The sequence below is a fragment of the Neopsephotus bourkii genome, unplaced genomic scaffold, assembly GCF_033783945.1.
Source record: "Neopsephotus bourkii isolate Nb327-2 ecotype Australia unplaced genomic scaffold, CSIRO-AGI_Nbou_v1 NB_620, whole genome shotgun sequence".
Taxonomy (NCBI): domain Eukaryota; kingdom Metazoa; phylum Chordata; class Aves; order Psittaciformes; family Psittacidae; genus Neopsephotus; species Neopsephotus bourkii.
In genome coordinates this window covers 2,378,892-2,403,669 of record NW_026901120.1, presented here as the reverse complement: position 1 = coordinate 2,403,669, position 24,778 = coordinate 2,378,892, and the positions used below count along the sequence as shown (strand labels likewise).

Below are 24,778 nucleotides of genomic sequence, written 5' to 3'. Positions count from 1 at the left end.
CATTATAAACAACATATATAAATTAACACAATTAGCAGTACCTTGACTGGCTTTTCTTCCTTATTTCTGCTTCTTCTTGTTGGCTGTAGAATAGGTTCCCCAGTGATCAAATAAGAGAAGGCAGAAATAATATTCCTCTCTGAGATCCATGTTCAAAAGGCCCTTGTGCTTCTTGAAAATGTGGATGCTTGTCATGAGGAAACCACTGCCAGGGAAAGGAGGAAGGAAACAAGAAAGAGCAGTGAGGCAGAAGAAAACTTCTGATTAACTCTCTTTCACAGGCTCCATTTCTGTTTGAGGCTATACCAATCCCAGTTTTCATAATAATGCATTTTCCCTTTGACAAGTGATTATTTCATTTCATATAGTTATCGCACTGTTAATGTTTCCAGGTGAAATTACTCCCTGATGTGTCAGATCCAGACCTTCTAGTAATTTGTGTATGTAAATTGAGATTATTATTATGTTCATATGTAATACTACAGGTAACAAAATGAAAGGGCAGATACAAACGATCTGCATAAAAAATCTGCATAAAATATTCACATATGGAAAGCTAATTTTTCTTGTTTGTATAAATGTCTGAACATGTAAGATGTATCAATCAATCTCACTTGTACCCATACAGCTCAGAAGCGTGTCATATTTATTGCATGAGTCCTAACATCATCTGCTAGTAGTTCATAAAATATGTTCACTGCTAGGAGCTGATGGGAATTCAGAACCTTGTGATCACTTGGTTGTTACTGTGGGGCTAAAATGCCCTTTTTTTCCCTTTTCCTGCTATGAATATTTCTTATTTAGCAGTCAACTAAACTACAGTGATGTGGGACTTAGCAGCTGATGACTGCTCAGCACTGCAGGATGCTTAATGCAATTAGCAAAGTTAATACAATGTTGGACAGGTGCCTTATACCGGGGGGGGGGGCCCCCCCCCCAAGGCGTTGTTCTTATTTGCTCAGGATCAAACAGTTCCCTTGTTTCTTGTAAGAAAGCATTCATTCTTAAATGGAGTGAAATAAAGAACGGAATCAATGACTGACCTCTTACTGGTTGAATTCTACAGTAAGCTTCCCTGTCTTCTACTTCCAGGAGAACAGCTTCAGGAAACAAGTACCTACTTGCAGAGGGGCACAGAAACAAAAGGTACACTAAAATGGGCAAAGCCTGAAGATTTCCCTGGTATATCTATGGAACAAGTTGAAGCTATCTCTGAACCATCTACCTTCAGTAACAAGTGGAGGATGGATTAGATTGGATCTAAGGAGGAAATTCTTTCCTGTTAGGGTGGTGAGGCACTGGAATGGGTTGCCCAGGGAGGTTGTGAATGCTCCATCCCTGGCAGTGTTCAAGGCCAGGTTGGACGAAGCCTAGGGTGAGATGGTTTAGTGTGAGGTGTCCCTGCCCATGGCAGGGGGTTGGAACTGGATGATCTTAAGGTCCTTTCCAACCCTAACTATTATATGATTCTATGGGAAATATAACAGAGGTCAGAGAGGAGTAAGTATACCCTTTCTGGTAAAGCTGATCCTTGGAAATCCCACACCAGCTTAACACCTAGGAAGACGGTACAAAACCTGAGTCAATGAGTTGAAAACTACTGGTGTGTACAACGGGGAGGAGAAGACTCCTGATGAAAGGTACATGAAGCACAAAAAGAGCAAGGGTGTTGCTAATAAGGTGAGTGTGTGAATCTACTTGTACCTTCACTCAAGAGCTTACAAACAGGAGGACTCCCCCATCTTAGGGTGAATATTTTCCTGCATCATCTATCCTTAAGGGAAAACTAAACTAGGTAATTCCCTGCAGTTATTTCTGCGCTGGTTTTAGAGGAAGATCGGGCAGTCTGAGCCAGAGCCTGTAATTATGATAGGTCTTTAAAATAAAAAAAAAAATTGACATTTAGAGAAAGGATCTTAAGAGAGGAATTGCAGAGTGAGGCTGTCTCAAGGTTCAAGCCATGCTGTTCCAGGCAGTGCTGGTTTTGTGTTTCCCAGGGGGCCTATAGGGATGCTGGGGAGGGACTCTTCATTAGGGACTGTAATGACAGGACAAGGGGTAATGGGTTAAAACTTAAACAGGGGAAGTTTAGATTGGATATAAGGAGGAAATTCTTTCCTGTTAGGGTGGTGAGGCACTGGAATGGGTTGCCCAGGGAGGTTGTGAATGCTTCATCCCTGGCAGGCTTCAAGGCCAGGCTGGACAGAGCCTTGGGTGAGATGGTTTAGTGTGAGGTGTCCCTTCCCATGGCAGTGGGGTTGGAGCTTGATGATCTTAAGGTCCTTTCCAACCCTAACTATTCTGTGATTCTATGATTTATATCCTTCTAAGATTGTACCATGGCTGAAGTGAAGCCGCAGGAAAGGACAGTGTTAGCTTCTTCATCCCTGTCCTGCCTCCTAAGCCATCACTGCAGCAGCATCTATGCTCAGGGAATATACACAGCTTCCTCTGACGTTTCACCTTCCCTGTGCCTTTGCTCTCTGGGGATCCCAGCTGAATCAAGAACAGAAAGCAGGCATACAAACAATAGACTGGAAGACACAGCATCACTTTTATCTCTGTGTAGGCTTCCCTGTCTTCAGAGCAAAACCCCAAAGGTGCCCAACCAAAGGCAAGCCAAGGGTGCTCTGTGCCCCGCACAGCTTGTGCATGGCACGGTCTGCTTGTGTCCCCCAGCACAGCTGCAAAAACAAGGAGCATTTTACTGCTCCTGCTGAGGGAAGGCAGAGATCCCTGCGCTGAGGGCTGCAGCCTGTGTCAGCAATGTCTCTAGCTGTCTCTAAGCTGGGCCTGCAGAGCCACCCTCTTGGAGCTGAGCTTGCTTGGCTGGAGGGCTAGTTTGTTCCAGAGGAAAAACCTGCACGGGGACTGGCTTGGAGACCAGCATTAATGCCGATGTAGCTGCGGTCTCTGGGCAGAGCTTTTACCCTTTGTATAGGCACAGAACAGTTCTCAGTCCACAGGTGTCATCTTAGTAAACATGAAATGGGAATGTAACTTATCATTGTGGGTTTGGGGTCATTGCTTGGAGGTTCTATGGTCACCTGCCTTCACTTAGAACAAAAAGACATCAATAGAAGCTGTTTACTGAGATCATGGACAGTGCTGTTTTGGGGATGGGGAAGCTCACTTCCAACCTGCTTTTTGTGTTAACGTGCGGGAATGCCCAACCCCTCAGACACTGCCTGGGCTGACGGATGGAGAGAGGTAGAGATGTGCAGGCTGTCTGCTGCTCCCCTCTGCAACCCTGGGCCAGGAGAATTCCCTAATCCTGCTTATCTGCAGTATTTACACTGCTCACAGTGCCCGAGTGTCAGCAGGCATGGCATGGCACGGCCGTGCTTCAGCTTTGAGTCATCGGGCGAAAGAGTTATGGTCTGGGGCTTGTAGGGACTAGAAAACATCAGCTTGTGTTGGCTGCCTGTCCTCTGCAAGATGAACTTGTGGGCTTATCCGTTTTCCCCACATACATGCATAGAACACCCACACATCTGGCTTGTATTAGCATGCCCGCATTGGCAATTTCTCTAAAGACAAACCAAGCTGGGGAGAACTGGAGTGTTTCAACCAGGCCCATTGAGAGCACAGATATGGTGACGGTGCTGTGCTCCTGTTCAATAGGTTGGCCTTTCTCTAACATCTGTGATAACCTTTCATCATAGACCTGTTGGGATTGGAAGGGACCTTGAAGCTCATCCAGTTCTCACCCCCTGCCATGGTCAGGGACACCTTCCACTAGAGCAGGTTGCTCCAAGCCCCTGTGTCCAACCCGGCCTTGAACACTGCCAGGGATGGGGCAGCCACAGCTTTGCTGGGCACCCTATGCCAGTGTCTTACCATCCTTACAGTGAAGAATGCCTTCCTAATACCTAATCTAAACCCCCCTCTGCCAGTTTAAAGCCATTCACCCCTGTTCTATAGCTACTTTCTCTTATAAAAAGTCCCTCTCCAGATTTCCTGTTAGCCCCTGCAATAAAGCCTCCCTGAAGCTTTCTCTTCTCCAGGCTGAACAACTAGCATCATCTGTCCTGTCTTCCTATAAGGGATCCAGTCATCTGGCTTTCTAGGGATATGCACTTTAAGAGAGAAGTAAATAAATGTTGCCCCTTATTTTCACCTGCTGCGAGCCAAAAGCTTCCATTGAAATCCCAGGCCTCTAAACTCAGCGGTCACGGGAGCAGGGTTCTGGGTACATTGGGGGTCCCTCTTATTTCAGGAGGTAGCCGCAGCTCCCTGCAGCCACGGAGCAAGCGGGATGGGGGGGTGGGATTCCGATCAGCCCGACTGCCAAAGCCAATTACGAGGCCGAGGGCGATATAATTGTATTAGGGAACATCTGTACCTCATTAAAAGCCCTCGCGGGGCGGATTCGCGCCCGGCCACGTTACGCACAGGCGCTTCCAGCCCCCCCTCGCCCCCCTCTCACCGCTCCGGCAGCTGCACCGCCCCGGCCCCGCTCCCCTGCACCTGCCCCTCCCGCTCCCCTGCCGGTCCCATCCCGGGCGCGGCGGGCAGGCGGCGCTCTGCGGCCGGGCTGCGCCGGGGCTCCGGGGCGGTGCGGGGCGCTCTGCTCTTCCTCCTCCTCCTCCTCCTCCTCCTCCACCACCACCTCCGCGGCGGCGGCGGCAGCGCGGGCAGATGCGGCGGATCCTGGGGCTGCTCTCGCCCGCAGCGGGCTCCCGTCCCCCGGCCGCCCCCATGGACGGCAGCGGGGGCAGCAGCCGCGCGTAGCTCGGTGAGTCCGGTCGCGGTTCCTTCCCCCAGCACCCTGCCCGCCCCGCGCTGCCGCAGCCCGGGATGCTGCCTCCCTCCCCGCGCTCCTCCGCGTCCCTCTTTCCATGTAAAATCCCCCCCTTCCCGCTTCCCCACGCGTGTCGCGCACCGGGGCTGGGCTGCGGGAAGCGGCTCCGCCACCTGCTCCCTGCGGCTCCGGTTCCTGCGGGGCGGTGGGAGCGTCGCCTCTGCCGGCCGGTCCCTCCTGCGGGATGGGGCTGGAAGGGGCGCGGGGAGCGCCCTGCGCTGCTCTGTGCTGGGGGGCTGCGGCTGGGCTCCCAAACATTGTTCCGGGGAGGACTTCCCCGATATCGGTCCTGGAGTTATTTTGTTTCAGCTGAATTCAATTCCAACTGACTCAGCGGCTGTATGGGGCTGGAGGAAAACGCCACTTCGAGGGCTGTTTTCTTACCTTGGCTATAAAGACCTTTCTCTGTGTGTTCCTTCATGGTTTCTTGCTGTAAAACGATGTTGTTGTGCTTTATTTACTTCTGGAATTTAACAGCCCTCCCAGCCAGACAGGCTTTAACAAGGCTGAAATAACTGAAATAACCAGCTCGGAGGCACAGGCAGTGCCCTTGGTTGTAACAGGTGCAATGTGCATATTCTTATGAACAATGAAATGATTTCAGCGTTCAGGTTTATTTGTATGCTCTGCATTTCTGCCTCTCTGAAGAGATGGTCATGCTATGTTATGTCAAAGATGTGCTTACAGTGTCAGTGTGTCTGTAGTGCCTAATTAAGAGGACATAGGAGCAGCTGCACACACCCTGTCCATCGGTGTTGTCTTTACTACCCAGGGTGTTCCTGGGTGACACTGTATAGCTTTGGGGTGGCTTCTGTGAGGACCCACGCTGGGTATCAGTCCTCAGCGATGCTCCTGCACAGCATGAAACTGGGAGACGAGGGGGAAAGTGAAGTGCAGATGAGGAACCATTTGTGCTTGGGCTGTATTCTGTAGACTTGATGGCCCTTTAATACAGCTCCCTGCTGCTGTGTTTTCCAAGTGTGGTGGTGGTGGCACATCTTGTGTTGTTGCTGAAACCTAAAATCCTGACACTTGTGTTCACAGAAGAAATTTCCTGGGCATGTGTTTCATAGAAATAAAGTAACAGTCATTGGTTTAGTAGCTTCCTGGGCTTTGTATTTAAGGCACACATCCAGAGTGACACCACATTAGTAATTGACTTAATGGGAATCATTCAGGAGTTAGAGCTGTAGATCAGAAGGAAATTAGACTGGAATGTAATTATTGCTGTCAAACCAATATAGCACAATAGGTGTATGCAAGCAGTCCTCGCCCAGGTTCAGAACCTGCTGTGGGCTGCCTGTGCTCTGTGGTGAAGCCAAGGGCCTGTCCTGCCTAGAGGTGTCTCTGCCTTCCCCGGCACTGGAAGATGCACCTCCCTGTGCTCTGCTTTCCAGGACACTCTACATATCCTTTATTTTGTTAGGATAGGAGGAGGAGTGCACTGCCTATGCAGGGTGGGGAAGGGGTGCAGAGTGGGTAAAGCAGTGAGGATGGGGAGCACGTTTATTTGTTACCCTCTGGGTCTTTATAGATTACAGCAAAGAAATGGTAGAGGAAAGGAGTCGTCAAGGCTGTAGGCAGAGAAAGGTACCTGGCACGGAAGGTTGTTAGAGCTGCCCTCCTAGGTGGTGTTTGTGGAGGCACTGAACACAGCAAAGGCACCAGAGATGCCTAAAAGGTCTTAGCTTGTCAGAGATGCTCCGAGACGGCACAGACCTGGATTTATGCCTTGTAGCTTACCCCACTGTGAGGGACAGTGCTGCTTCCTCCAGGAAAATGATGAGAAAGTCACAGTGGTGTCTGCTGGGGCATTCAGTCCTCTCCAGAGGGCTTCCCAAGCACGGGGGTCTGCCAGCTCTTGCTGATGAGTTGCAGTAGGGGTGAACTTTGTGTTGTTCTGTAGTAGCTACAAACCTTGGGACTGCAGAGAGTGTGCAAAGGAGGCGGAGAAACAAACCTTCCCTTGGACCACTTACAGCTTCACCCAGTAATGTAATTCCATCCCTCGTGGTTCTTGGTTTACTGCAGGTGAAGGTAAGAATACAATTCTGCCTCCTTAGCATTTTGTATAGCTGTGCTTCAGCCAACCAAGGAAAATAATTGCTTTGTTAACCCTTTGTGAGGTGCAGCTGATACAGCTCCTTCTGGTTTAGTCACAGAAAAGTGGTGCATTCTATTAAAATACAGCTCGATTCTTAGAAAGCCATTAGCTCAGGAGAAAACATTTCTGTTGTAGCTTCAAGTCACCTCCACCTAATGATGCTCAGCTGAAAGGATTTACAGTGTTATTTAATCACATTTGGAGACAACAATCTTAAAGGATTCTTTAATAATAATCTTCAGCAATAGTTAGCAGCCTTATTTAGCATCTTGGGCAATTCACACTGGTGTGAGAGTGATCTGTCCTTTTCACATCGCTGGTGAAGCATGATGTTGCTGTGAGTAAGCTGGGTAATGTTTATGGATCTGCTAAAGCAATGAAGCTGTGGATAGTCGTCCTTCAGTTGCCTGAGGCTTTTCTCGCTGTACATGCTTGTTTAACAAGGGTTTGGAAATCATCTCTGGAAGCTGGTTATTTGTGCTGCAGATGCTGATCTGGTCAGGGATACATCCACGCTGCAGTCATGGATGGAGCTTCAAGTGCTCTGCTCTGCAGTGTGGTGGGACCCCATGGAGCTCAGTGCAGCCTCATGCAGGTCCCTGCTCTTGCCCTTCTGAGCTCAGCTGAGCAAGGGAAGTGTTCTTGCTCCAGCAGTTTGATGTACTTGCAGGAAATGAGTCAAGGTGGAGCTGAGGCAAGAGCAGAGACTTCTGGACACTGGGCCAGATAGCTTAGGACTTGTAGCCTTAAGCCATCAGCTAGGCCAGGAGTCTAGCTGAATGTAGATGGAGTTTAATGTTTTAGACAGCTAAGATGAGAGCAGTGTGTGCTTAAAATGAACAAGGGTTTAAAGGGGACTCAATGACTTTTGCTCAGTGGTGTGGCTCTCCAATACAGTCAGGAGAAGGTGCTTTCCAGGTGATGCTGCTAGCACATGCTACTTGTGAGGACTGAATGGCTGTGCCTGTCCTCAGGAACACCTTTCCTCTCACAGTAGACACTTAATAAATGAAGGAATTAATGGCAGTGAATGAATTAATAATCATAAGTTTAAATCTGTGCAGTGAGTTCCTTAGCAAACTGCATTTACTCCTTTTTCTCATTTCCTTGCTCAAGGACTGCTCTGCCTGTGGATTCATTCACCAGCTCTGGGGTGCTTCCTTCTGACAGCATCGCATTGGTTTTGTCAGAAATACCTTGTTTAAGCAAACTCACTTTGGACACATTTCCCAGCTGCAGGTTTCGTCAGGGATGCAAAAGCCTCGCAGGTGTGTAGTGAAGGCCTTTCCCTTGCTGGCCAAATGTTTGCTCATGTCCTAAATATAAATTCTAGGAATTGGTGTTTGTTTTGGAGCTGGGGAACGCTTTTCTCTTTTACCCTCTTTATAGATTCAGAGGATTTAAGCATATGATTAACATTAAACATGTGAATGGTCTCCCTGGACTCATTTTTTGGATCAGAGGCAGAGTGCTCAGTATGTTGAGAGGATGGAGCCCACAAACTACTAAATGCAGGGAGCTGATCTGCTGCTGTGCTTGTCTAAAAAGAGTATATGATACGAGTACTTTGGATTTATGCCTGTCTGTGCCCCAAATCCCTCAGCTGACTGCTGTCTTCATGTTTCTTATCTACAAAGTGCTTACAAGCATTAACAAACCTTTGTGATGCTGCTGAGACGTGTCCTTATCCCGTTCTCCAGAAGGAGATGTTGAGGGAGTTTGGTGATCTGCTGAGACCACTGTGGGCTGTGGACAAAGCTGGGCATTGAACTTGCAGCTTTTGATTCCCAGCCCCATAAGGCAGGGGCAGCAGCACAGCTCTCTGGCAGCACTTGGTTAAACATTGCCATCTTTCACACCATCAGCACGCTCCCCAGATTCCCATCCCTACACAAAGGCTTCTCATATCATCTGCTGGATCAGACTGCAATCCAAAACACTGTCTGTCTGCAGGAGTGAGCAGTGGCCTGTTAAGAGAAGGAACCTCAGAGATAATACCTGCCTGGCTCTCAGTCTTGTTGGATGCTATGAGGAGAGCTGCTGTGTCAAGACTCCTGTAACCTGAGTGGTTGGAGCTTAAAGAAAGGGGGATTCTGCCATCTTCTCCCCTGTAAATGCAGTGATTCTTGATTTCTTGCTGGTGTAAAAATACTCTCTACAGAGCAGGGAGCCTGAGTCCATGGATATAAATAGGGACATGCTAGGTGTGTATGCCCATGAGCTGGCAAATGAATCAGTTTCCAAATGTGAAGTTTCTCGTGTCACTTTTGGCTCTGAGTTGTTGTGTTTCTTTTTTCTTCCTGGTTTTACTGTGCTTCATCTCCTTAAATTAGAAGAACTTCTCAAAAGAGAGCAGGCAAATATTGGACATGGAGGAACATGCTTTGTGCTGAGCTTGTGTGGCTGTGCCCATGCGGGGCAGCACGGAGGTGAGAGGTGCCTGCATCCCTTGTCAGAAAGACCCTCCTGGACCATTGCAGGATGCTAAGATCTTGGGAAGCTGCAGTGGCCAGGATCCCATAACCGTGACAAAGGCAAGCTTACGTGTTCTGAAGTTCTCCTTTAGGAAATGCAAGTCCTCAAAATCTGGTGTTTTGTAATGTAAGGTAAGTGACAAATTTGCAGCAGTTCTCAGGTTTCCCACAGGAGAGCTGCCTAGTGTACCTGTGCATACAGATGTGTGAGGGACAGGCAAGCCCTAATTGGGATTTTACTACCTTTGCATGCTTTGCGAATGAACCACAACCACCCTGAGCTTTTGCATATATATAACAGCATCCTTCCTTTTTAGTTCTTACCCTCCACAGGGAACCTGTGTTCTGCTGAGCTATCATTCCTTTCCATAAGTGACCCAATCAGCCTTCATCACCATTCACCAGATCAGAAACTTAGTTAATAGCAGTGCTGCTCTTCCTTTTTGTCCCTACTGCAGCTAAGCTCATGGCGTTTACAGACAGACCTGTTAGTCATTACTGTTCTTTGTATTCTTCATCTTTGGCTTCAGAAAAGAAGCCCTTTCATCTTTTGCCTTGCTTTGTTTTTTAGAGGCAGCCAAGTTTGACTGGAGGAAAAAAGAAACTGGAAAAAAAACATTTCTCTCTGCTTTCTTATAAGCTTCCAAGCAGTCTCCCCTGCTGACTTTGTGCTTTCACAGTAGACAAACATTGACTTTGTTTTCATAGAGTAGAACTGGTTTCTTTTTTCCTTGGTTTACCTTTCTGGTTATGCCTCAGCAGAGTGGCAGGGCAGGATTAATTAGCAGCAGCTGTTTTTCCAAAATCCTCATTCTTTCCCCAGTTTTGCCATTGGGTTTATTGCACCTAAAGTCAGGTTGGTGTAAAGAGAAGGTAAGCGTGTATCTAAACCTAGAAAAACTGTGCAGGCCTTGGCTGGTTTGGAGCCTGGATGGTTATGTCTGCCCCAAATGGGGCACAGTGATGGGTCTGTCGATTGTGGCTCTTTAAAAGCAATCACGATGCTGATACCCAGGAATGTGTTTTAACTCTGCCTACCTGGGGTGAAATGTGCATGGGTGAGTACAGTAATCAACCATGCTCCCCAGCTAGGGAAGGCTTTCTTTTCACCGCTAAGCGCTCACTACTTGTAAGTGACCAAATCCTTTCCTAATCCGCAGGGCTAGCTAAAAGGAAGGAACGGAGGCACCGCACTGGAGCTCTGTGATCATATGGAATCGCACAGCTCATTTCTGGACCAAAAGCAAAGAAAAAAACAAACCCTTCTGGCCTGGGCTCTGTGTTTTGTGCTTGAGGTTCATTAAATGCTTTTTGAATGAGCCAGGAGTCCATATCCATTCTGCTCAGGTTTCCTCACTCCTGGCTCTGATGCAGTGCATATCGCAGCGCGATCATTAAGTGTGATTACCACATTTTTTGACCTATTTAAAAGTCTGGCTGTGAAATTCCAAAGATTCTAATGTAAGCTATAAAGCAGATTATTAATGTGCCGTCGCTTACACATTTCATGGCTCATTTCCTGATCACAGCAATTTTGAACGTGTACATAAAGTCAGTTCCAATGCATGTGTATAAACATCACATAGCATGTACAGCCCGGTCATCTGGGTTTGGGCTCATATTCCATGTATCTTGTACAAGTTAAAGCAGGTTAGAAGAGGAAGCCACAAGTGTAAGAAGCTGCAACGTTCCACATTGATGCTGGCAAAAGGCCTGATGCTTTCTCTGGTGCTGGAGCTCAGGAGAGGGTATAGGAATGAGGATCATACAGGGATATAGAAGTCAGGCAAGAGGAGAGACCTCAGGAGCATCTTCATGCAGTCCCTTGCTGTGCTGTCTGGGCTGGAGAAGGTACCCTCTGATCCCTCATTGATCAGGGCTCAGTGGGATTTTAGCTGTGCTTAAGCTGGAACACAGGCAGGATACTATGTTCCAATGGGTCTGCAGAGAGCAAGGATGGCTGTTGAGATCTTCCAGTCTTTTCCATCACTTCATTCAAATCTGTCATCTTGTTCATGGAACTGAAACTCTGCAGAACCTCCCTAAAGAGCCTGGGCATTTGCAGGTTAAGACTGCAGGCTGTCAGCTATTTAGCTGTTTTCTTACTGCCACATTGAGTACTTGGCTCTTTGGTCTTACATGAGCTGTCAGATGTGGATGTCTGCCTCTGTAAGATTAGCAGTGATCTTATACAAGTTTGGGATGCAGGATGAAAGCAGGGTAAGGCATAGAGCAAGGTGAGATGGGACCTTTCTCTTTCAGGACCTGGGGGTGAACATCAGTGTAGATGAACCACTGGCAAGATGTAAGAACCAGGCAATAAGCCATGCTGAGGAGCAGTGTCCTTGGCATTTTCTGTCCTGCAAGGGGAGGAGATGGAGGGAGAGGTGCAATTAGTGCTCCCCATCTCCGAGCACTGCTGGAGGACAAGGTTAGCATCCTCTCATGGCTGCTGCTGTGCCAAGACCTAGAGGAGAGATTTCTGTTCCTCTCAGGATCCATGGAGACTGCCAGCACAAGCCCTGAATGCTTGTTCTATGCATCAGGGACAGGATTTGCGCTTTTGTTCCTGGCATGTGCATGTGTTAAACAGCCTTTCAGATATTCTGTGCTTATGGCTCTAAAACACCAGCAACACAAACTTCATAAAGGCAGAGTCGCTGCAGTTTCGTACTCAGTTGATGGAGATTATTTGGATCCTTTGGTCTCCCAAGTGAGGCTGGCTAAGCTGTGCTAGAAGGTGTTATTCCATAGTGTACACAGCTGGGAGAGGATCAGTTTGTTGTCTGCAGTTGTCTTATATCTTAATGTGGTGTAGTAAAGTATAAATGTACACAAACAGCTATGGAGCGTTTCATTCATAAGCTGCCAGGCTGCAGTGTGCCTTTTGAAATCGCGGGTTTGGGTTTGTTTTTGTTTTCTGAGGTAACTTCATTATTTGATAAGACACATTTCCCAAAAATAAATCCATGGGATGAAAACCATGTGTCCATTAGTGATTCTGCTAATAAAAATCTGGTCTTTTTTTTTCATTCCACAAAGACCTTTTGTCAACAACCTTTTTGTTCTTTATGGCACAGTTATTAGCTGTCATTAGGTCATTTCAGGAAGGTCATTATATACGAATTGCTGTTCTGTGGGGCTTGGAAGCATGGGCCACAGCATCATGTAAGCCAACAGAAGTATTTGAGAGTATAGATTGTTAGGAAAATGTGCAAGAGGTTTGTATAAATAGGGATGGTTATGAACAAGTCCCTCTCGAGGCTTTACTCGTATGCCTCTCTCTTCTAACAGCAATCCAGCCTGTGTATTATAGCAAGTACCTTCCAAAGTGGAACCGCAAATGACAGCAGAATTATGATTAAAGGGCAGTGAGGACTGGTGGTGAGCACAACATAAAATACAAGTCTCGCTGCGGTTAGGAGAATGTGCCCATCTAATAAGCAGCTTAACTTGGTGCATTACTGTGAAATAGAAAGAACCATGAAATATGGGACGTTAATAGTAGGCTGGATTTCCCTGTCACTTCGTATTTATGTTCCTGAAGCTGCCCTGGCTCCATCAGGGTTACTTCTGAATTGGACCCAGGTGAATGAGAGGTGGATTTCCACTTCTCAACACCTTGGTTTGTTTCTATTTTGAAACAGCAGTAAGATTTCTCTGCAGCCCTAGATTTGAAGTGTTCATATTGGATAAAATGCAGCCAGTAAGATGAATTGGTCCAAGTGTTTTCTTTTATCCTGGTTGGATGCTAACTGCTACAACTTCATTTAACTCCATTAGTGAAAATAGGTGTTGTTCCCTTCTCATTAATGCAAGTAAGATTGGACCATTAGAGGCCAATTTAAGCAGAGATGTTAGCAAATACTAAAACTTGATCTGCAGTCTTTTGCAGCCAATAAATCAGCAATTGCTATCTACACAGTAGCAAGTCTAGTAGGGACTTGAGTGTCTTTGAGATTGAGAGTTCTTCTCTTGAGTATGGCTGTTTTAAGTTTACTGAAATCAGTTAAATTGAGATAAACCCAGTGACTTGTTCCTGTCTATTGGAGTTGCTCAAAATTTATGGTCTTCACTGCGAACAGACTGTGGCCTGCTGTGCTTGGGTAGGGGAAATCGGGGGCTTTTCCCCTTGGACTATAAATAGCCTGCCAAATGTGTGTGTTCTAAAGGAGGTGTTCAACCAAACACTGTAACAGTATTTCCAAGCTGCTGTAGATCACTTCCTAATAGTTTCTGTTGTGGATAGCCAGGTTTTACTTCTTGTAGGCTTTTATATGCATGAAGTTTCCTTTTAATATTGTTGTGTCTTTCTCGGCTCCCCTCCCAGCAGGATTCTTCTCCTTTACAAGCCACATCCAAATATCTCAGTGTTATGTTGGGGAAAGAAAAGCCTATTGTATAAGGCTTGTGCGTATGAGTGTTTCAGCAAGTAGCGCAAGGAATCTGAGGTTCTGTCTTGCACACCTTCAATCTCGATGTTTTGACCAGCCCCATTTAAAAACTCTTACGGCAAGTGATTTTTATGAGCACATGTGGAGAGGAATGCGTAAAGTGCTTGAGATGGTAGGGCCTAGAAAGAAACGTGACAACTGCTTTGTGTAAGATGATCCGTGTTCTGAGGAACAAATGGTGCATTGAGATGACAAATGGAGCAGCAGAGACACAAAATGCAGCTGGGCTGCAAGGGCTGTTCGATAGGGAGGTACCGCTGAGCGGCTCCATGGAAGGGGGTTGTATGCTGGTCAATATAAACAATTTCCTGTTAGGTTTGAGCTTACTTATAAATTAATGATAGAATTCCCATTGATTTAATTAATGAGGTTCCAGGGTCTTGATTTGTAGAATTTTCTGGTAGTGGTTTTGTAACTGGAGGATTTTTAGGCAAATCAATGCCCTCTATTTTCCCACTTGCTGGGTGGGGTGCCTGGTGATAATTTATCAACGAGTCCTTCCATGTTAAGAGACAGGCCTTTATCCACTTTTGATAGACGGAAACAGAGGGACACTGAGATTACCGGACTTGCCCAGAGGCTGCTGTGTGATGTAGCAGAGCACGAGTTAAGTGCCGACACTCGGAAAGCCAGACCAGTCCCTTGAGTTGTGCATCGCTCTTCCTTTCAGCTATACTGTGCCTTTGTCCTTGCTTGGGAAGGCAAATACTGCACAAATCTGGCCTGGTTCCCAGCACCAGGCGCCCAAAGTTGGGCAGGGACAGAGGGTTTTGCCCTGTCCCATCAGCGCCCGGGGTCATTCATGATCTGGGGAGCAGGTGCTGTTCAGTTGCAAAGGGAAAAAGAGATCTGCTGTCCCCATCTTCTCTCATGGTGACGGCAGAAACTCTCTCTTCAGTGCAGACCTTCTCTGCAGCTTGAAGACAAGTCTCAGTCCTCTGTTGCAAAGGTATGGGAAAGCCAATGGGCATGAGTGTGCAAATGGATCTCCACCACCTGAATAAGGAGCAGAGTAAGGAACGTGGTGTTTGTTCCCACTGAGGTGCGGTTTGCTTGCTCGCTCCCTGGGGAGCTTGCACTCCTGTGTGTTGGCTTTCCCCAGCAGATCAAGAAGGAATTAATGCCACAGTCTACTTAATTGTTCATCAACAGCTAAAGTAATGGCAAAACTACTCCACCCCAATTAGTAAAACAACAATTAAGAAGACTTAATGAGACTTAAACCTCTGAAATCTTACTGCTTCCTGGGCTTGGGAATGCTGTAGCAGACCAATGTGCGTGCAGCTAGCTAACTTTGCTCAGCATTAGCCCTGCAGTGAGGAGCAGAATCACTCACTACCTCATTTAGAAGTATTTGACCTTAAAATAGGAAAGTATATTAAGGAAGTGACTTTCAATCATGGAAACTTGTGTTTTGAGACTCAGTCAATATCTGGATTTTATTTGTGTGTATCTTATTATTTCTATTGATTACTCAGGTAACCAGTTTAGCAAGACCAGCTTATAAGATGATTGACAGTAAAATCTTGGGAGGAAGAGAATGGTTTTTCCTACCACAGGACCAGAGAAATTTGTACCATCACTTAGATTTGCAAAGCCTTCCCCCACTGCTATTTTTTTCCCCTAAAAACAAAGATGCTGTCAGCACAAGTTACCATTTCCCCAAAGGGGTCATTTACCTTTCATAAAAAATAATGAATACCAACATAAATGCTCTCCACATGCTGCTACTGGACTGTATTAATGAAATCTGTCAGTGTTTGTGGTGTGTGCAGCCCCGTGTTTTATGATACCCCTTGAAAAATGCAAGACATTCATATGAGTTATTTGGAAAATGGTGACAGGACTATTTGACATAGCTATGTCTTAAAGAGGATGTTTGCAAGCAATGGAGGGAGTAGAAACGTGTGTGACCAAGCGTCACCAGCACTGGGGTAGCAGATTTCAGCCCATGTGTTACTAGAAGGATGGTCTTGGGGCTTTCCAGTTGCTGGATTTGTTTTTCCAGTGGGACCTGTGGATCCAAGTGCTTACAGGGAGCAAGCAGATGGCTATGAAGACCTTCTCTGCGTGGCTTCCGGAGATGGGAAAGTGGGTTTCTTTGACAGCTTATGTAGTATTTGGTCTCTGCTGTACATAGGCATTTCCCACCCATGGCTTTACTGAGCTTCTCATCATTAGTGTGTTTCCATGACTTACTGCAGAGCTCAGTAGCAGAAGTGTAGACCCAGATGAATGTAAGAAAGGTTGTCTTTGACCTCTTCAGCAACTTAGTCTTTCACCTGCCACTGTTGGCTGGAGGAGATTGAACCCTTATACATGTGGTGCCTCGCACACCTGAATGTAGCTGTTTGCGTTGGTGAGAGCTGGGTTTTTCTAAGCCAGAAAAGGGGATAAGGACAAGCTGGGCTTGGTCTTGGGTCACGAGTGTACGCCATGGGCAGGTGAGGAGAAGGCTACCTTAGCCACCCTTTCCTTCAAGGCAGTTGTGTTACGCCTTTCCCATCCAATACAACAACTGATAGTAAAGAGCAAAGAAGCAGCTTGTGCGTGCATCTATTTATGGCTATATCTAGTCCCTGAGCCTTCACTATATTATCCCCTTAAATCAGTGCACCTGACACTTTCACTTTAGCACAGTTAGATGTATTGCTGTCCTGGGTTGCAAAAGAAAAGCCACGCACTTGCAAGCCTGCTGCAGGCTCCCTGAGAGGATTTGGAGTAAGTCTCCCAGTGTGCAACTGTTTGCTTCAATTGCCCTTTTTCATGTGGCTCTTTTTTAACAGTGAACTCTTCCAAGGATAAGTTCCTGGATGCAAATTTGAGATTGAACCTTTTGTCTTTCCAGCAGTTTCCATCTGAATCACTCAGATAATGGTTGCAGTTTCCCAGCTTTGGACTCGGGCTCTGAACTCCCCATGGCTGAGGGCTGGCAGTGTTGCTGCATTGCACTGTGTGTCTCTAGATACAGCCCTCGTGAAACAGCAGGTGATGGGACTGTCAGAACCCACAGGCAGGTGATTTGTTCTGCAGGCAGCAGCACAAAGCGGGGGCTCTTTTGGTTGATGACTATTGAACTTCTCCTGCCTAACAGCAAGTTGTATCCTGCTCTGCAAATGAGCATCCTCGTGAGAGGCTGAGCTGCAGAAGGGGGCACTGCTTGTGAATTATTCACTGTCTGGGTGATGAGCGTGCTCCAAACAGGGCTCTGCTGGTCACCCAACAGTTGGTGTCATGCAACATGACTATTTCCTTAGTTGTTTGGTTCTAATTATTTTCCTCTTGAAAGCTGAGAGTCTTTATTCGTGCTGATGCTTTTCCCCAGCTGTTCACATTGCATTTTGTACATGACAATATCCTCCTTTGGAAAGAATTGATGTCATAAATTTGTGCATGCAGGAGTCCCTAAATCCAGCTCTGTTTGTGGCAGGAGTTCCAAAGGGCACATACATCTCGGAAACATTGACTGCTGCATGAAATGGTAATTTTAATGTATGGAAGATCAGATTCTAACTTATTTTTATTAGTGGAAATGAAAATCGCTATGATGCTTCAAGAAGGTTGTAAAATAATATCTTTAATCTCATTCCATGAGGAATATTAACTTCAAATTTTCTCTTTCTTTTCTTTCCCAGACCATTGTAAAATGCTTAGTATGCCACTTGAGCATCTGTTCTAGCGTGCTTATGTAGGAAGATTTCTTTCTCTTTATTCATGCTCACAATAGGAAAAGTGTATTTTTATGTAGTTTTATGCAACATACAAATTCCAGTTCCTTTAAACAGGAAAAAGTCTCAATTTTTAACCAGAGCACAGAAATGATGCATTTATCCCAATGGACAAAAGCACATTAGGAAATGTTTTTTCCAAACGGGATGCTGAAGGTGACTCCAATTTAAAAACCACCCAGACTGAGATGTCAAACACTTGCTACCAGCAGATACCCAGGCAGCCAGGGCTTGTGGAAGGGACTGCTGCTTCTCTTGTCTTCTTTTTATCACCTACAGCTGTGAACCAATATGGTCCTCCAGACTTCATAGACATACAAATACCTTCTGAAGGCTGCCTGTAAATTGAGTTTCTGGGGAACATCCCAGTGCTTGAGTCTCCATGTTGTTTCCCCAGCTATTTTGGCACAAGCTGTGGGAAGGATAAGCCCTTTGTAGACTTCAGCCATATCCTGCCTGTGACAGGTTAATCTGATGCCCATGTCCACGCCTCGGGGTGGCTGACAGCATGAAACCAGGCCTGGAAATGGAAATGGAAAGCTCCTCCCTGCTACCATTGCAGGGGTGACATGTCATAGGAGATGAGGGGCATGATCTCCTCCTATAGGAGAGCTATCTGCTGTCCTGCTGCTGTTCTAGTCATCCTGTTAGCATGTAAAATCTGTGCGATAGCACTGACCATGTAAACAGACTGCAGTACAAAAAGTGATGATTCTCATGGCATGGCTCAGCACTCCTGCTTGGAACTACCAAAACAGGCGTGGGTAAGAGGAGTTGTGAATAACAAAGTGTTTTCATCCCTAGATAAGTGAGCAAAACCATGCTGATAGGCAAGACAGGACTTTATACCTGCATATGGAAGGTGAATGCATAGTTCTGTGATATGGTCTTCTTGTAAGAGAATTAGGCAGTAGTGATGTTTCAATGGGATTAGTTGGTCACCTAAATAGCATTTTAGAGAAAAGAGTAAAAGGCCTTGAAGAGAATGTTAAAAGGATTCAAGTTTTGCTTAAAGTATTAAGACAAGATGCACATGTAGGTTCGTGCATGCGTATGTGCAATTGGCAATACAAAGTCTTTGAATTGGAAATCACTGGGACAGAAATACAGTTAAGGTTTAGAATGGATTTAGTTCAGACAGCCATAGGGGAAAGGCAGGATATTAAAGCAGTAACAAAGATGTACTGCAAGGCATTCACTTCTATATCAATATATTGACTACAGTGAAAGTGGAGTGTGTGCGTAGTTGGGTCTTCTGGTAGGAAAAGGAAATTTATTTTGGGGAATGGGAAATATCACTGAAAGTGCTGTAAGAAATTAATGTTAATGCTTCTTTCTGAAGGTCTAGAGAGGGTTCAAGTGAGTTTTGTTCTGTGCTCCCATAAGCTGAGGAGTGTCCTCTGTAGGAACAGCACAGTCTGAAGGTGGTGAAACTAGTGTTGGCTAAAACTCCACAGGTGTAAGAGAAGGAAAGGCATGATGTGAAAATATAATGTCAGGGAATTTTATATGCTAAAGTGACACTTCTGCTGTGAATAATTTACCATAACGAAAGTCAGGAGTCAGGCATCCTGGTGAGTTGACTTTGTGTTTGCAGTGAGAGAGCTGAGAGGTGTTCCTGAGGAGGTAAGGTTGATGCTCATTATTGCAGAGAATAACCTGAATAGTCTTTCTATGTCAGTAGCACACAGTCTGCTAAGGATTATCATTTGGTGGCCTGGGGAATGGACACCTGGAGTGTGTGGTTGAGATGGTGCCTATCCCAAATGACTTTCCTGCCTAAGAGCCCACAGTGAATATTTGAGCATCCCTTCATCTGGGCTGACAGCCCTGCTGGCGTAAAGCTTTTTGTAGGCAAGGGAGGAATTTGGAGGAGGTGGTTTTGAGAGTGGTACAGGTTGAGCTGGGGAGAGTCCTTATAAACCACACTGGTCCTGTGACTGGTCTCTCTTCTGTCTTAGTGACAGAATTATTCTCTCTTAGTGACACTCCTGGCATCTCTTGTTGAGTTGAGGCTGTCTGTTGGACTCTGATGGAAAGCTCCCATGTCTCTGCCTTCCAGTGTGGAGCATACATCCTATTTGTGGTCTTCATCACTATCTTGTGCCCAAGCCATGCACTCAGCCACTTGATGATAATGCCTAATTCCACCATGGATTTCTGCACAGTGTTAAGGGTTGTTTACCCTGTCCTGTCCATACCCTGCAATGGAGCGTGGTGCCCAAATGCTCAGCTAACTCCAGACAAACCAGCTCACGCTTTAGTTCACCATTTAAATTAAAGTACCCTGTGGTCCTTGGGTACCGAGACAGGCTGAAACATGAAGTCTGCGTGGTACAGTGCAGGGCACAGAGCCAGTGCGTGACTGAGTACTACGGAGTATACACAAGAGGCAGCTCATCCCTCTGTCTCCTGAGCTCTTGTGTAAACCAGTAGGCCCAGATACCACATTCCCATTGGCTACTAAGTGCTAAATCTTGGACTGTACTAATTCCCTTAGGAGATCTTATTATATTTAAGGGTTGCTTGGTCTTCACTTGCAAATACACTGCTTGTATTCCTGGATGAAGATGTTCTTGGAATAATTATTTTACTGCAAACCCTCCAGTGGGCAATCTTTTATTCCAGAGTAATGGGACTTTGTCCAATTTAACATAATGTACTTTGGAAGTGGAAGCCTGTAGTTTGTGGCGCAGGAAATGCACTCATTTACCAAAGCTCATTAATTAACTGGCACCTATTTAAGGGAAGTTTCTTCTCTCTCGTGGTGTTTAAAACATCATCGGTCATGAAAAGTAGCTCTTTAGGTTTTTACGATTGATCTTTTCCTCCTGAATATTAAAAGTGATATTTTTTTTTCTGCTGCTGCTTGTATGAAAAAAGGCACTTCAGCTTTCAGAATTACAGTTTACACTGCTGAGAATTGTGTGGCAGCTCCGTGCCTGCTGCCAGGAAGCTGTCCCTGTGCTCAGGACCGTGCGTCTCTTCCCTTTGACGTAATATTCTACGTGATGAAAAACTAAAGCAGCTTTTTCCCCCTTCAGCGTGCAGCTCCCTCCACTTCTGAGCAGCACAAGATTAATCTGGCTGCCAGTCTGCAGAGCTTTTGCCCAAACCAGAGACACCCAGCAGTGCCTGCACTGCACCAGCCACAGCAGGCGAACTGATTGCCTTTATTGATGGAACCATGCAAATGCTTCTCCTCAGCCACCTCATCTTTCCTCCTTGCCTTGCTTCACTTTGTCGTTTCCAGGTCACTTCCCTTGCCTTTGTCAGCATGTTTAGCATAGCTTCGTGTAGGAGCTGCCTTCAGGAACACCGTCATGCATACTAAATTCATGTCTGGGACAACGGCATAAAGTGGCCTATCCACTCAGGAGCAAGATGCAGCCATAGGGAGGAACTGATGAGCTGCAGACCTTCTGGAGGTCAGTCCTCTGCAGCCACACAAGCATCTTCTACTGCCCTCCTGGATTCAGGGTGGTGCAGTGGCCCTTATATAGGTGGGTGCAGTGCTTCTGCCGTTCCTGGCAGCTCTGACTTGTCTTCAGCGGTGCCGGAGCCAGTCTTAGTTAATGCAATTACTCACATTGAGCATAATCAGTGAGCCACAGAGCAATCTACCGGTGGCTCCAATCAGTGCAATTACTCAGTAGGATCAAAATGAGCTGCTTTCTCTGAAAATGATGCTGTTATTCACACAGAAATGAGTTCAAGGAACCCCCGTTCTTGTTGCAGGGTATGCTGCGACTCCGAGTACCTGCTCACACAAGTCCTTGTCTTTCTGTAATGTAGAGGTTAGAGATGTGTGGGGAGATGTGGGTCCCAAAGGTGTTTGCCTGAAGAAGAGCCACGGTAATAACCTTACCAGGGAGAATATGCATAAATGGCTGCAGAAAATGCTGCAGCTTGTTTTCTGTCTGCTGGCAGCACCAGTGCAATGAGTAAAAGACTGTTCCAGTTGGAGTTAGCTGAGTGTCTTTCTAGGACAATGTGGGCACAGCTCAGACTGGGACAGCCACCCGAGGAAGACAAATGACAGAAATACATGGAGGGTTTTGGGGAGAGGGAAGGATTTGGTATGGAAAATGGCTCTCCTCTGTGCTTGGCAGGACTCCGTCCAGGCTTACAGCTGTAGGGAGGGGAGGCCAACTGTGTACCCTGCATTCGAGTGTGCCTCAACACAGCTGTGGGAAAGCATCACGCAGATTGCCAGCCGCATGCTGAGATTTTCATGAGTGCATCTCTGCGTGCTCTGCTTGTGTATTACGCTGCAAACCCGCCTCTGTCTGCTGGCTAGCCCCAAAACACACAGCTTGGTCTCCTCCCCTACATGTGCTGGATGCCACTTGCTCACCAAGAGCAGGGCTTGAAGGTTTTAACCCTACCCATGAACTGATGCCAAAAGGGGCAGTTGCTTTCCTCTTTTGGAGTTGTGCATCTCTTCTCTCCCCTTTGCTTTGTTTTTTTGGGTTGTGTGGCTGATGGGAGAAGACTCCCTGGGTTCATGCTGTGGGCAATGCTCAGTTTTGTTAAGAGGCAGAGCAGTCCTTGGAGGGGTTTGTGCCTCTTGGTGTGTTAATTTTCCACTAGATCAGCAGATTGAACAGGCTCAACCCCGCTGCTCTGCCAGTTGCTGTCTCTGTTGCAAGGGAAGCAACAGGCAGTGGTGGGAGAGCAGCATCTCTCCTTCACGCTGTGCATGGTTGCACCAGATTATGTTTAACATCCAACTGCTGTCTTACCTATTTACTGCTTACCTTGGATGTGCCTGAAAATGGAAACTGCTGAGCTTTGATTATTGCTGGGTTCTGAGTTTCAAAATGCAGCCACAAATAGCTTTTTGGCTTTAAAAAGCTGAAATACTGTGTGCGTGAAGTCACTAATTTATTGTCAGACTCTTACGCTGATCGGAGTAAGCGAGAATGAGATGATGGGATACAAATACTTCCATGCTTTCAGAGACCTCAGTTCCCAGCTCAGAGATTAGGTCCAAATACTCACGGTGATCCTTCCCCAAATGCCTCATCCCAACAGGCTTAACAGCCCCCTCCTCATCTTTGGTCACTCAGCTTGAGTTCTTGAGTGTAGTTTCTGTCCCTGCTCATCCTGTACTGTCCTGCAGAGGTAAAGTGAGCCAAAGCTGAGGTGTATTGATTTGCCAAAGCCCTCTGTATTTTATGTATTTGAAATCTAGCTGAGGCAGACAGTTTGATCTCCTCCACATTACTGTTACATTAAGGTATTGTTTTGGTAGTTTTTCTTGCTTTATTTTTAATCCTCACAATAGGTGTTTATGTGACACTGAAAACCTCATCCAGGACTCTTGCTGCTCAGGGAAACTAAAGGGATATTTGAAAGATGTGTCCAGTTTTCTAACTTAGTCCAGATCCCTGACTTGGGAGCCCAGAATATGCCTGAGAACACCGATGTGCGCAAGTAACTGATGTCTCCAACACACCAGTCTGTCTCAGAGCATGTCTCTGACGTTGCCGTTGTCTTGATGTCCAAGAAGAAGCGCGGTAACACGATGGTATTTGTTGGCAAAAATGGTAACTTCCTTATGGCAGCTTCTCTGCAGGTTTTAGGCACCAGTTCAGCAAAACACAGACCCATGTGAGCAAGCCCATCTCTGCTGGATGGGATGTTTATAGGTTTGCTTAATTTTGAGCACATGAGTAGCCTTATCGGCTGTTGCATTTTGAAGCACATGTTTAAGTGATCTGCCGACTGGGGGCCTACATGCAGATGTGAATATTAAAAATGAAAATTTAGGTATCTAATCCAGATGGTGAAGCTGAAATGTTTCTTTTTCAAGGCAGTCTTGGGGATTTAAACAAACATTTTCCATTACGATTAATGGAAGATACATGCCTTAACTCATGTAGACTGCTTTGAGAAACATCAATCAAGTGTTACAGTATGAAGTTATACTGTGCTTGATGTCTTTGCTTTGCAGTCTGCATTCTCAGCTCTGCAGGCCTTGTAACATCTCCTGGTCACTGTTTTTCATTTGGAACATAACTGTCTTTATTGCACTGTGCACAGCCCCTGCAATTTTATCTGTAGTTTCATGGTACTTAGTTTGATCTTAAAATCACAATTCCTAGTGCTGATTCACAACAGTCTCAGTTTCTATTCTTATTTCTGCTTAGTGTGTGGTGGGGAGGGGAGATGAATGCTTACAGCCTCTAAACTCATGAAAGAAGCACTTGAAACACTTGACAGCATTAGCAGTAAGCACTCGGAATCCCAGAGGGAATATAAAGTTGATAGACTTGTGTGTGTGTTTAAACCTCGAGGTTTTAACATCAGTCTCCCAGTAAGTGGGAAGCCTGTTTCATTGCTGGGAAGCATTTGATGCTGTGACCTGGCACACACATCCTTACAGCCTTCTGCATGTGCATTGACCAGGCCAGTGTCTTGGGAGATTGGATCGGTCCTGCTGTGTTATAGCATATACCACAGTGGACTCTCCTCTGTGCCCTTCTGGGAACACTTGTTCCCAGCCCTATTCTTGTCTTGGTGTTCTACCTTCTCTCTAGTGGTGCTCCAGGGATCTGAGAGGTGTAGCAAGTGTAATTTCCATGTGTTATCTGTAGAACTGCTCTGTTTTGATGGAGGTAAAACTGTGTTTTCCTTCAACTCTGCCTTTTGTTCATAGGCATCAGTGCTTGAGGCAGAGCATTTCATTAAAGATTTATGTAAAGCAGGGGCTGGTCTCAGAGGCAGGAGGATAAAGCTGTGCTCCAGAATGCTAATGCAGAGCTGGAACAGTTTGAGATGCTCGTAATGCAGCAGTGGTTGGCATAACCCAAGGTTTCATCCAGGACAGGGGCAAGCTTGCACCATCTTTATCTTTACCACCCTGTAACTGAGGTTCATCCACACTTGGGTTTAGGTGAGGAAACAGAAACGCCCTGCAGGCAGGCTCTGCCAGCAGCCCTGGGCATGGCACGGGCTGGGAGGAGTGAAGGGGTTTGGCTCCTGGAGATGGGATGGCATCAGCAGCTCAGCCTGGAGCTGCCAGCGCTCTGAGCTGAAGCTGGGGGAGAAAAGCTTGTTCTCTCTCTGCCCTGTCCTTCCTGTTCCAACTGGCACAAGCAGGATGTGGAGGTGAAGCTCAGCTTAGGTTTCCCTTACTGAGATCTCTCTGATAACTTCTGCAGTGGATGAGAGGTGAAGAATGTGCCTTTCTCTGTCCCTGGTTCTCC

At 46.3% G+C, this 24,778-nt stretch overlaps 1 protein-coding gene across 1 annotated transcript in view; it reads left to right on the top strand.

The window, feature by feature from the left end:
• The first annotated feature begins 4,465 nt into the window (after window positions 1-4,465).
• RASGEF1C (RasGEF domain family member 1C) overlaps window positions 4,466-24,778 on the top strand; it is a 68,403-nt gene continuing 48,090 nt past the window's right edge. The window contains exon 1 of the mRNA XM_061352108.1: window positions 4,466-4,738. The gene's annotated coding sequence lies outside the window, so the exon portion shown is untranslated. The remainder of the gene's footprint in view (window positions 4,739-24,778) is intronic.